We start from the raw sequence: 13,596 nt of genomic DNA, 5'->3' as shown, positions 1-13,596 counted from the left end.
ACTGACATATATAATTAAAATTAATAATAATCATTTGGCCATTCCTAATATTGTAACACCTAGTAAAATTATACGTTAAAGATCTGAACCATTCATCGTAAGTGTTTCATATTGGACCGGGTAATGTCTTACTTTCTTAAGTGTGGATGGGTCTAGAGAACCGAACTGTCTCACGATTTCAATCCAGTTAGAAAAACTTCTCCTGAGCAAATCACGTATCACTTGAGTAGTAGTACGAAACCTTAAGGAAAGGCGATCTACTAGTTGATAAAAGGAGGATCCGTTGAAGAGTTTATGTTGTCTCAGTAGGGAATAGTCCAATATTTTTTTTTACTTAAAACTATATTGAACTAAGGTCCATTTAAAAGTTTAGGAACTGTTAATTATATGGTTTAGAATCACAAGGGACCTCTAGCACTATGTCCAGTTCATAGTTGTCCTACCGACTATGTTATTGTATGAGTACTTGCAACTGTAAACTTCAAATAATCATATCTCTCGGAATATTAAGAGTTAGGTGGCCCATGAAATATAAAATTAAATGTTTATCATTTTTATTTCTAACGCCACTTGCCATTTCTTAATCCATGTTTTTGTTAAGAAGTTATGATCGTCTTACCAAAGATACTCCCTAAATAGATTTCTGGACATGAGTTATATAGGTCTTGTCTATAGCTCATGATGTAATCTACGGGCCGTAGATTGAGACAGTGAAATGAAGTTCGGAAACTTGATTTTTCAATCTTCTTTTCATTGATCCAACCATGGGTGATAAATCAATCTCACGTGATTCCCTCATGGAAGCATATTCTAAAAATCATAAATAGGGTTTAGGAGAGAAAAACACCTAGAGTTTCACTCTATCGCACGACTTTAGAGTAATGAAAGCAGTGAAGTTTCCTAAACATTTTATAGCCTCTCATTCATAAATGTAGTGCGCTTCACACCCATGAACTAGACTCTACTCGATCTGGCTTATGAGACATACTAGGACCATTCTAAACCTTGTGCTTTGATACCATGTTTCTCACGATCCAGGTGTACCCCCTAGATCTAACATGGCGTATAAAAGCCCGAAGGACTCCAAACAAGCCACTTAGCTCTCATAACTTAAGAAACAGAACAATAAGAGTAAAGAAACATTTCAAGTCCAAACACTTTTTATAAAAGAAAAGCAGAAGTCTAAACTCTTTGTCTCATCATAGCCATCTAATTAAATAACAGGAAATTTGACCTAGCCCATACATCATGTCCAAAAGAGAAATACATGAAAATGAACTAAACAATGAAAACGTCAGTCTCGAAGCATGACAACTCACCAAAGCTTGGAAAAATATTTCACTCAACTCCTAGCCATGAAACTGAGCACCTTGAATATCAGACCTTACATTTGGGAAAATGTAGGCATGAGTATGTGTTAGTAGAAAACAGTGTACCAAGTATGATAGCCATGCATAAATTATTTAAAACATGCTAAAAGGGACATTTCATGTCATGACATGCAATTTTAACAAACTAAAACATCATCTGAGAAATTTGGAAAACATAAGTCAAAACATCATGGTCAATGCAAGCTAGCATCATCTTGAAAACCTTTGAACTCATGTACAATACTTCTTGAAGTAACCTTAGTTCATTATAAACCTTGTTGTGGGAATTAGCCTTAACCAACATTGAGATCATGTGGTCCATAATATGATCCCCGGGTGTCTCCCACATCGAAAAGGGTTATCCTACTTGCCAAGGTAAGGACCATTAACTCTTCTCTTAGGTGGATCTACTAGCTAAATAACCTATGGGGGCATATAGTTTAAGGGATAAGGATATTGTTACTAGAAACCCGGCCTCATGTCGGGAGAGCTTCCATCTCAACATTTTTCTTCTAGAAACCCGGTCTCTACTCGAGGGAGGTTCAATTTCATATCAATATCCACTCGGTGCTACGCATAAATCCCACAAAATATTTATTAATTCTTGAAATATCTCATGATTCATGGAAAGGTACCGTAGGATAACAAATCCAAGTTAGTTTCATTAGGATAGGTCATTAGACTATGCGTGAGAAAACCTTTCACCGTCGATGATCTTTTCATGATAGCTTTTACTCTTTGATTCAATTAGGTGAGAAAGCCATTCAACATTACAATCATTATTATGTGATAAAACCTTTCACATCATGTTAGTATGTGTTTTATGAGAATATCCTTTCAACAACACAACAACATCATCATTGATACTTTAGTCTCAAAGTATCCTTACAACATTTGCATAGATTTCATAAGAAAATTAATAATTCCATAATTTACCTCTTGAGGTTCAAAATCTACCTTTAATCTTCAATACTTAGAAAACATAGGTTAGATATGGATTTCATCATAATTTCATGTAAGGCTTTCAATACATGGTTAATTTCATAAAACTCTTTCTTCACAATAAAAATCTCACATCACATGATTCATACCTTGAAAACATGGGAGTTTCATTGGTTCATATGGGAAACATCATAAAATCATGATAATTCATCAATTCATGCATATTAAAAAATAATTCAATCATTTAGATCAATAATCAAGAGAACCCACGACAATTGAAGAAAACCCTAACTTAATGGGGGAATTCTACTTTTTGAAATAGAGGAATTTGGGAACTCCGGTGATGAAAAGGATCCAAGGATAAAAACTATCATAACTCAATGCCGAATGCTTAACTTCAATGGAGGAGTTGATGCTTGACCTTGATCCTATCTTGAATCTTATTCTTCTTCTTCAAGTTTCTAGAGAGAGAAATATTTGAGTTGAAGAACTTTGGGGAATTCTTTTGGGTTATGGAAATAATGACTTGAATGGGTGAGTTTTAGAGTTAAAATTACTTATATAGGGGTCCTAGGCTTAGGCAAAACGAAATAACTTTAGTTTAATTAAAACTGGAAATGACCAATTAACCCTCAACTTTCAGTAGACTGCCCACTTTCACAAGGGGCTCCAAGAGCCGTGGTCCCTCTCATTTTCATGAACCAGTGGCTAGGACACCTTCCTTTAACCCCTAAAACCCTAAGGAAACACCACGACCCTTCCCGCGGCTCGTCAAGGCCTTCATGAGCGTTGAAATGGCTCGTGTGGAGGAGGCTAACTTGGGGCAGTGAAGCCTAGCTACTGCCTTGCCTTCTATGAGCCTTACCATGAGCCATGGTCCTCACCAAGAGCCATAAACGTGGTCGTGGGAAGGTAGGCATTGCTTAGGGAAGGTTGGGCTGCCCTAGCCCCCTTCCTTGACTTTCACCCTCTTCCTTGTCTCTAGCCCTCTCAGTTAGCCCTAGGTTAGCCTACTACATTCCGAGGTGTTACATACATATTATCATCCATGGAAAGGCAAAATTAAGCCGCCAATCCAAGATAAATTTCATTTAGAATAGCTCCTAAAACTTGATTCAACCTAGGTGAGAAAACCATTCAACCTTATGAATCGTTATGTAAGAAAACCATTCGCAATCATGATCTTAGTAGTATCGAAGAAAACCTTTCACAACAACAACATTGATACTTTCCTCTCAATGTATCCTTAAATCATTTACATGTCTTATATAAAAGAATCCATTTCTTTATAAAAGTCATATTTTATAGATCATAAGCTTCATCATGTGGTCATAGTCTAGAATCAAAGATCATGCTTTTGTTCATATGAATTCAACTCAAAATCATGAATTAAAAGATAGAAAACAAGATATTGAATCAGAATTGAAAAGAGCCCATAAAGATTGAATGACACCCTAACTTTGAATTTAGAATCTAACTTGTAAAATTGGAAGATTCTTGGGAACCCTATTGAGGAAAGGTCTCCATAGGTTAATACTAACATACCTCAGAGATCAAGGAATTGAAAATGTTGAAGTCAATTTCTAGCTTTTTCGTCCTTAGCATTACAGAGGATTTTGGGGATGAAATTAGAGGAAAATTTAGTATTTAGGTGAATGATATATAATTGGTAGTTTTCCTTCTCTCCCTTTCATGATCCAGTAGACGTGGCCGCGAACATGTATTGTAGGTTACCAAGCATATTGATAATTTTCAAAGTATGGGTTTCCTCCCCATTTCTCCATTGTCTGGCCTTGAGAGGTCTAAGGAGGCTATTTTAAAGAGGGGTTTCATGATAAATCTATTGTGTAGTTGATTTTAAATCCAATCCTTCAATACCCATCTATGATTTTGTGATATAACATCAGAACCCTTATTTTCAAATTCAATGTTTGGGGATTTTCTGTCAATTTTTTTTTTAAAAAAAAAATCGAGGTTTTAAGGATGATTTCAACTCACTTTTTGTTCCAATTTCACTTATGAGTTACTAGATCTTTGGGTTATTAGATTTTCTATAGAAATTCCCGAATTACCTCCAACCCTTGGGTTAAAATTTTTGGTTTGTTCGAACTTGATTTCCAAAATCAACTTTATAGGTGTGGTTGTTTATGAATTCTTATGAGAATTCAAAATATTATTAGATTTTCTGGATATAGAGGCTCAACTTATAGGAAAGGCACAATTGTTGATATTATTTTCTATCTTTGAAGTCAAATGGACTGCTTTGACCTTTTGTAAAGTGTGTTCAAACCCAGTATGCCATGTTCGTGTTTTTTGGAGCAATGGGAAATGGTAAAGGTCAATGTATGTTATATCTGTATCAAATGTTGTTAGAATGCTAATAATTATCATATGGGATAAAATGTATTAATTGAAATATTAATGTGTAATGTGCATTGAGTGAACATTGGATGAACTATTATCATTTTCCCTATAGATGTTATGTGTATGAGTGACTCAATTAATTCTTTGAGTTGGAATTATCATCCCCAAAAATTTCCATTTTATCTTGTGTTCCTGCTCTGTTGTTGAGAAACTATTATTAGATTTATATCCTTGATATGCCAATGGGAAATAGTTCTAACAAGTGATGTTATGTCGATGAAATTCGGCAAGTAATGTTATGCCGATTGAAAATGATTCTGTCAAATGAGTTACGCTGATGGGAAATAGTTATGGAAAGTGAGTTGTATAGATGTGAAGTGATTTCGATTGATGCATGGAACTTATGAGTTTCCCATGGGTCACATGATTTTTGAGTAGTGGGTTTGTATTGATAGTACCTGTATCATCTTACTTGACATTTGCATTACAAAGGTATCACTCATTATTTTTGTTGATTGATTCATTGAGTGATTTGTGGTCAATCTGAAATATTGGATTGTAATGTGGAGTTGATATATTTGAAAGGTTGATGGTGTCTCCTGTTACTTGAGTTGCTTCAACTTTATAAATTCATTTGTATGATTCACTTGCTCGATTGGCAGTATTTTAGTCTGTGTGCAAGTCGTAGTAGTTTGGAGGCTTGGATGGTGAGTTAGGTTGAAGTATGTTTAGTATTTCTTTATTTAGGGTCCCTTAGGGATGCTTAATTTGTACCACTGTTGATTTTGTACTCATTCCCTTTCTTTTTACATTTGTGTAAGTTACAGGCTTGGATAATCTTAATTATTCCCTTGTACATCTTAATTTCCTTGTTTCAATGCTTCAGAAGTATGTATTAGATGAGTCATAGTAACTTCATTTGATTCTATGATTGTTTACCTGGACTTGACAATTTAGGAAGAGCCTAGAGTTACTTTAGACATGCACATTTGCTCTGAGAACTAAGGAGACTGCTTCTATGAAAGTGCAATGGAAACTCTGTTCGATGAGGGAGGCAAATTGTAAGACCAAATTTGATATGCCTGCTAGATAACCATATTTTTTTAGGCTTTAGTTACTTCCTTTTACTTTATGTTCGAGGACCAACATGGTTTCTTGTGGTGGATAATATAATACCTATGAGGGTCATTTTTTAAATTCTTTTGAAAATTACCATTTAACCCTTCCCGATATTGGCCTTTAGTAATATTTTACTAGTTTATGAGGTAATATTGTAGAAGAATAAAAAAAGTTGAGATTTATGAAGTTTTAGAGTTTTTAAGACTCTTAAGTTGATATAAGTGACTTGAGTATTCATCAGGTCTTATGAGTCTTATAATGGAACTTTATAAATTACATCTTCTCCAAAATGTTGGATTTTTTCTAGGAGTGTTGTCGTTTTCTTTATTGAAGTTGTTATGTTTATTCGAGGTGTTAATTGGGTTATTATGTGTATATATACCAAGCTATAACTTTGGACAACATTTGGAGTTCAAATGCTCGAGGTACATTTTTGTCCATTATGATGGATTCAAAAGGTTCGGAAGGCATTTTAGTCTTTTTGGATGGAAGTTAGTTTATTGTGGCTTAAACTAGTGTAGGATCAAGGAGATCTGTAATCCATTTTCGATGGTTCCATTGATTCTGGAACATCAAATTTAGTTGGGTAGCATATTTTGTTTGAGAGTATTTTTGTGGCAATATATTTTGTTGTTGTTGTTTAATGATATATGGTGTATTGTGCATCGTGATTGCGATATCCTTTTCCACGATGTAGGAAGTTATTGTGTTGTACATCGCAATCGTCAGGCTTGGTGTGATCATAAGGGTCTAACTCCTCAGGCATCACGATCGCATGGATAGGGTCGCAATCACGAAAGTGAAGTAATGAGTTGACCTTCTCCCCTCTTCAATATCCCATGGAGGGTGTTGCGAACATGTATAATAAGTTATCTGTCAAAATGATAATTTTCTAAATCTAGGTTTCTTCCCCATTTCTCCATTGTTTGACCTTGAGAGCTTAGGGACGTGATTTGAAAGAGGGTCTTCCCAATACATCTATTGAGTAAGTGATTTTAACTCCAATCCTTCAATACCCATTTATGATTTCGTGATTCTAAAATTTAAACCCCTATTTTCTAAATTCAATGTTTGATGATTTCTCTTGTCATTTTGTTTTGTAACAAATTGAGCTTCCAAGGATGATTTCCACTTGTTTTTCATTCCTATTTAACTTATGAGTTCCAAAACCTTTGAATATTTTAATCTTCAATAAAAAAATTTGAATTACCCGTAACCCCTAGGTTCGACTTTTTGGTTTCCTTTGGGCTTGAATTCTAAAATCAACTTTATGGTGTTGTTGTTCATGAATTCTTATGAGGATTCTATGTCTTATTTGATTTTGGGGATTAAGAGCCTCAAAGTAATGGAAAGGTTCAAGTATCTAGTTGATTTCTATCTTTTAATGCAAATGAACCTCTTTGACCTTTTGTAAAGTATATTGAACCTTGTATGCCATAATTATGTTCTTAAGAGAAACAGGAAATGGTGAATATCAATGTACATTCTCTTTGTATCAAATGTTTTAGAATGCTAATAATAGTCACGTGGGTTAAAATGAAGTCACTGAAATATTAATGTGTAATGTCCCTCGAGTTGTCTTTGGATGACTTGCTATGATTTTCCCTATCTATGTTATGGCCACAAGTGACTAACTTTATTATTTTAGTGGGAATTGTCATCCTCGTATTTGTCGTTGATACACTGTTATCATATTTATGTCATTGATATGCCGATGGGAAATAATTCCTGCAAGTGATGTTATGCCAATAAGAAATGGTTGCGGCGAGTAAAGTTTTGCCGATGTGAAATTGTTTTGGCGAGTAAGTTACGCTGATGAGAAATGGTTACTTTGAGTGAGTTATAACGATGGGAAATGGTTAGGAATAATGCATATGTTTTGTGAGTCCTTCATGTGTCACGTAATTCTTGTTCAAATGGTGTGTATTGATACTACATGCATCATCTTACTTCACATTTGTATTACAAAGGAATTACACATTATTGTGCTTGGTTGACTTTATGAGTGATTTGTTATCAATGTGTAATATTAAATTTTAATGTGGAGTTGATCTATTTTAAAGGCTGATGGTGTCTCCTATGAGTTCAATTTCCTCTATTATATTATTTCATGCGTATGATTCTGTTGCTAGATTTGATGGATTTTGATCGTTGTGCAGGTCATTGTATTTTGGAGGTTTGTATGGTGAGAGAGGATACAGTTTGTTCAATATTACTTTATTTAGTGTCATCTAGGAATGGTTGTTGAGTACCATTGTTGTTTTTGTTCTTACTCCTTAGCTTCCTACATTTGTTTAGGGTATGGGCTCAGATAGTCCAGATCATTTCCTTGCATCTGCATATGAGGCTTGCTAATTAGAGTTCCTTCAGTAGCTACATATACCTCATGTAGACGTCATTTACATTGAATTGTGTCTTTCTACTAATCGAGTATTATAGATATTCAAACTTGGTTTTTTACAAAATAAAATATATATTTAACTAGTGGCTTGTACACGTGACATTAGGGTTTTGGGGAAAGTTTTTTATGTTATCATTTCCATAATTCTTATGATATATTTATTCTTTATTTGTTTTCTTACTCTTTATTTTACCCTTATCAAGGGTTATTTCGCCAGACCTGTCTTGGTCGGTTAAGGCAGGTGCCATCACACCTGGGTCATGGGTCGTGACAATATATTATAATTACTCAAAATAAAGGTTTAATTACAAGTCCTAACATAACATAATTAAATTTAATTAAATTTAGATTTTGTTTATCATTTATTATCAACTAATGATTGTATGAGAAAATCTAAGGGCATGATAATTAATTCGAATCTTTAATTGTATTCTAGGGATTTTAAGTAATTAGATTACACATATCTTTCTCAGAAGTACTGAATCATTGAACCTCTCTCTCCACCTCATTATCTCCTTATTCTTCTCCATAATTCTCTCCATTTTCTCTGAAATTTGAGTTCTATCCAACATTCAATCAGTTTCACCCATAGATATCTTCAATCTACTTTTTTATTTTTATTTTGACATTAAGCCTAAAAACAATAATTTTTCTTACTCCTAGGAAGAGTCCTAGATTAGTCGAAGAACGAAATCTTGTGCTGATTGATCCATCAAGCTTTGAGTTTCTCACTCAAACACCATTAAAGAAGAATCAAACACCAGTAAAGAAAAATGTATGTATTTTATTAAGAGGTCAAAATTGATACTAATATGAGAATGGTTTAATCACCAAAGAAAGTTGTTTAATGTGATAATATTGCAATTGAAATAAATTCAACAAATCAAAAAAGAAAGAAAAGAAAGGTAAGATTGTATCCTCTCATGCAATGGAAGAGTCCGACTGATGTACCGTGAATTTATGGTACTTTTGATGCATTAAACGTAGAGTTTTGAATGATTCTTGGGCCTTTTGTTATTAGATATGATGGTGTTTTTAATCAAATTTTGCAAGAAATAGGTTTCGAAGCGATTGATGTTAAAGTGTTGCAGCAACAAAGTTTTGCATATCAACGAATGGACTGACGAGTCACCATCTCTACGACAAGTCATAGGTGGAAGTCACAAGTTGAAGTGCTAAGAGTTGGAGCTAACTATGGAACGACGATAGGATCCTAACAAACCGTAGTTACTACTACGAGTCGTACATAAAGAGTCGTAGTAAAGTTTAGAAAGGATTAGCTACTGTAAACGTATGTTTGATGCACAGGACAATCCGAGCATTGACTTACACGCCGTAATTCATGCCCGTAGGAAGCACTCAAAAAAGGATAGATCACCTACTGACTGACGGAACAAACCTATGAGATGTAGGAACTACTACGAGCCGTATGTCACAAACCGTAGATGACACTCCCCAATATGAATTTCCCTATTTTCCTTATCTTACTTGGTTTAGGACTTGTTTTCTATAAATCAAGCATTTTGAGATATATACTTTTGGCTTTCAGAATTGTTTTGTGCAGACACTTTTGGCATTTAATTCTTGAAGTTTGGTTTATAAAATTTGCATTTGTTCTTAAATTAAAGATTTCAAATTTCATCTATTTTAATTGTACGTTCATTATTTATTCTACAAACCATAATATGAATTGTGAACACTCAAGCATTAGTAACTAAATCCACAAATAGGATTGTGAGAACCATGAGAAATTGAAAATGTAAAACTAATAATTAAATAATTTTGGAACAATATTTATGCATGTATTGTTAATATCTTCGTATTGAGTGCTTTTTAACGGTGCACAATGTTAGAACTTGCCTCATTCATCCTTGCCCGACCAAGGAAGTAATGAATGAGAAAGAGGTTACACAATTGAGCTTTATCGTGATAATTAGCTATTTAATATGCTTACCCAAATAAATGAGATCTAATTTGGCATAAAGGTAAGGGTTAGTTAAGCATACACCGGTAGACCGACCAAGTTACGTGGTGAAATTCCCTACTTGGACAACCAATCACTTAGGAGATACCTAACTTATCAACCTTGCATGTTAACACTTGGAAAGAGTTACTATTATTAGGATTACTAAGTTAAGAACTTGTGGTGAACACTTATGCCCTAGCTTCATCTCATATTCATAGTACAAACTGTGAATCCCGTTACTTGTTACTTGTTACTACGAATCAATCAACGACTATATTGTGTTACAAATCAACCTTTTTTACAGAAATAATCTTACTAAGAGTATAATCAATAATAAATTAGCCTAAGTCTAGACAATATTCCTCGTGGGATTGACCCTAACCTCCCTTAGGTTCTTTATTTGACAACGACCGCTTATACTTTGTTAAGGAGGTCTAATTTGGGCGTATCAAATTTTTTCGCTACTTCCGGGGAATTAGGCTTTTATATTAGAGTAATTTCAATATCGAATTTTAGTTTTGCATTTGTTTTTGTTTTTATTTTCTACAGGTCTTATTTGCAGTGTATGCAAAATACACGAAGTCAAGGAGATCTCTTGACCCATACGATCCCGAACTAAGAAAAACTCTGCGAAGAATGGTCTAAAGAGGGAAAAACCAGGGAATCAATGATGATCTTATCAGAAAGGGTCATGGGAATGTTGCTAGAATCCAACCTTCAGGAGTAGTAGAGGTGCCGAGTAACCTTCAAGATAACCCAGTATTTGAAAATGTTGAGAGAGCACAAAATCAGAAAGCACCTCATGTGCGTGATAACTATAGGGTTGATTTTGATGTTGTGGGATTGACTAGTGTTATAATTGTTCCTCTACTAGCTACTTGACATACATTGGTGGTGACCAGCAGACTGATGCAAATGCTTATATCTAGAGGGTTTTTTGCTGGGTCACCTTTTAAGAATCCATATGCTTATCTAAGCAAAGTTATCAACATGTGTAACAACAGTGGAGGGAGGCTAGACATAAACATGATTTTAATTGGCTTTCGTGTATTCCCACTTTCGTTAGTAGGTAATGCTACCATGTGGCTATTTGAGCTTCAATATAATTCAATTTCCACATGTGTAGAGCATCATTGAATGTTTCTGGAGAATTTTTTGCCATTGTCATTGAAGTTAAAGCTCAAGGATAAACTACTTCATAGCCTTAGAAAGGGAGTCACTCAGTGACACATGGGATAAATTTACAGGGTTCATGAGAAGTGTACTGAACCACTCCATTAATGATGAATCACTCAAATAGTACGTTTACCAATGACTATATAACAATGGGAAAGTTGTGCTATATACCATTGCTGGAAGATTTTATGGAGAAAACACATTTTAAGAGATTGCTTCAAAACTTGAAAAGATCTCCAAGAATAACAAGGCATGGAGCAATAGAACGTGAGCTACTGGAAGGAGTACTTTTTCAATACAAACCACACAGAACAAGTCCAATGATGATATTTATGAGGAGATGGCATAGTTGAGGACATAGGATGGCTTGGTGTTAAACATGTGAGTGGAAATGCTGAGAAAGTGAATATAGTGAACTATCATAATAGAGCACCACCAGTTGATGAGTATATCTTTTAGGAGGATCAGAATCTTGTGAATGTTTACTCGGGGGGTTTCTGGAAAAACGCCCAAGCCTCCAATCAAAATAATTGGCGTTACGTTCAAGAAATCATGGTGATAACTATGGTAACTACAATCGTGAAGGGAACTATGTTCGTGATGGAAACTATAATCATGACAAAAATTACAAAAGAAATGGGTATAACGATAGAAATTATAAGAGTGGACCCTATGTTCTACAAGAGAACTGCGAGAGAGGATCGAGTATGAGTTGAATTGTAGAAATGATGAACAAGTTGATGAAAAGGTTTGACTCAACTTATTATAATGTGAAAGAAATGTGTACTGATTTTTGGGTATTGGTCAGAAAGTTGAGTCAAATGCAGTATCGATTAGACAGATTCATCAGCAGTTGAAGCTGTTATCTTCAAGTGTTAATCCGCGCCAATAAGGAACAGTGCCCTATAATACTATTCAGATCCCAAAAAATGACTGTCATTGTATGGTTGTTACTCCTATGAGTGGAAAGTAAAATATTGACCCTCCTATGCTGACTAGAGTGGAAAGTACGAAAGAGCATGAAGAGAATGAAGTTGAGCTAGTTGAGGAGCCTAAAGATCAAAATTAGAAGGAGGATGAGGTGACACAAAAGATCATCCCTATGTCGAGACCTCTACCTTCCTTCCCACAAAGGTTGGTTAAGAAGATGGAAGAATGAAAGTATCGAAGGTTCATATCTATGTTGAAGATGTTATCAATAAATGTTCGTTTGATTGAGGCACTTGAATAAATGTCTGGCTACGCTAAGTTCATGAATGATCTGGTGACTAAAAAGAGGCTGTCGATTTTGAAGGTGATGACAAATGGTAGCATTGTAATGCTATTGCTACTAGATCGCTAGTGCAGAAGAAGGAGGATCCTAGAGTTTTTACCCTTCCATGTACCATTTGTATGTTGCACTTTAATAAGGTCCTATGTGACTTTGGTGCTAACATCAATCTGATGTCGCTGTCTATGTACAAGAAGCTAGGCTTAAGAGCCCCCCAAAACTTACTACAATGCGGCTACTTATGGCTAATATCATTGTGAAGAAACCTATTGGGGTGCTACATGATGTCCTTGTGAAAGTTGAGGCATTCATCTTTACAATTGCCTTTATGATTTTATACTGTAAGGTTGAGTTTGAAGTACCCATCTTCTTAGAATGACAATTCCTTGCTACTGGGCATGCTTTTGTTGATAAGGAAAAAGGGTAGAGAAACCTCTAATTGAACAATGAATAGTTGACTTTTAATAACTGCAGATGTACATAGCATCAAAGCAATCTTAAGACAACTTTTGTGGTGAAATATAATGTTGAAGAAAAATCAGAGGTGCCCATTCAGGAGAGATTGGATGTTGAAGCATTTGTTGTTTTGATCATGAACTTTAATGGAGAAGCTATTGTTGAATATGATAAGTTAGTTGCTGCACAAGATGGGGTAAATTACACTCATCGGCAACCAAAGAAGCTGGATCTGGATTTGATGAATCTAGACCCTTCGTTTGCAAAACCATCTATTGATGAGCCTCTAAAATTAGAGCTAAAGGATCTTCCATCTCATTTTCATTATGTGTTCTTGGGTCAAAATAGTACTTCGCTAGTTATTATTGTTGTTGACTTGAATGAAGGGAAAGTATAGGTGTTGATATCGATATTACGATTGTTCAAAAGGGACATATGATGGACTATTTCTGACATTATGCGTATTCCACCGAGTATATGTTCTCATTAAATTCAACTCATGCCTGATAGTAAACTGAGTATTGAGAACCAA

Source organism: Solanum verrucosum, unplaced genomic scaffold (assembly GCF_900185275.1).
Source record: "Solanum verrucosum unplaced genomic scaffold, falcon-dt-bn FXZP01000074.1, whole genome shotgun sequence".
NCBI lineage: Eukaryota > Viridiplantae > Streptophyta > Magnoliopsida > Solanales > Solanaceae > Solanum > Solanum verrucosum.
Note: the sequence above shows the minus strand (reverse complement) of the source record.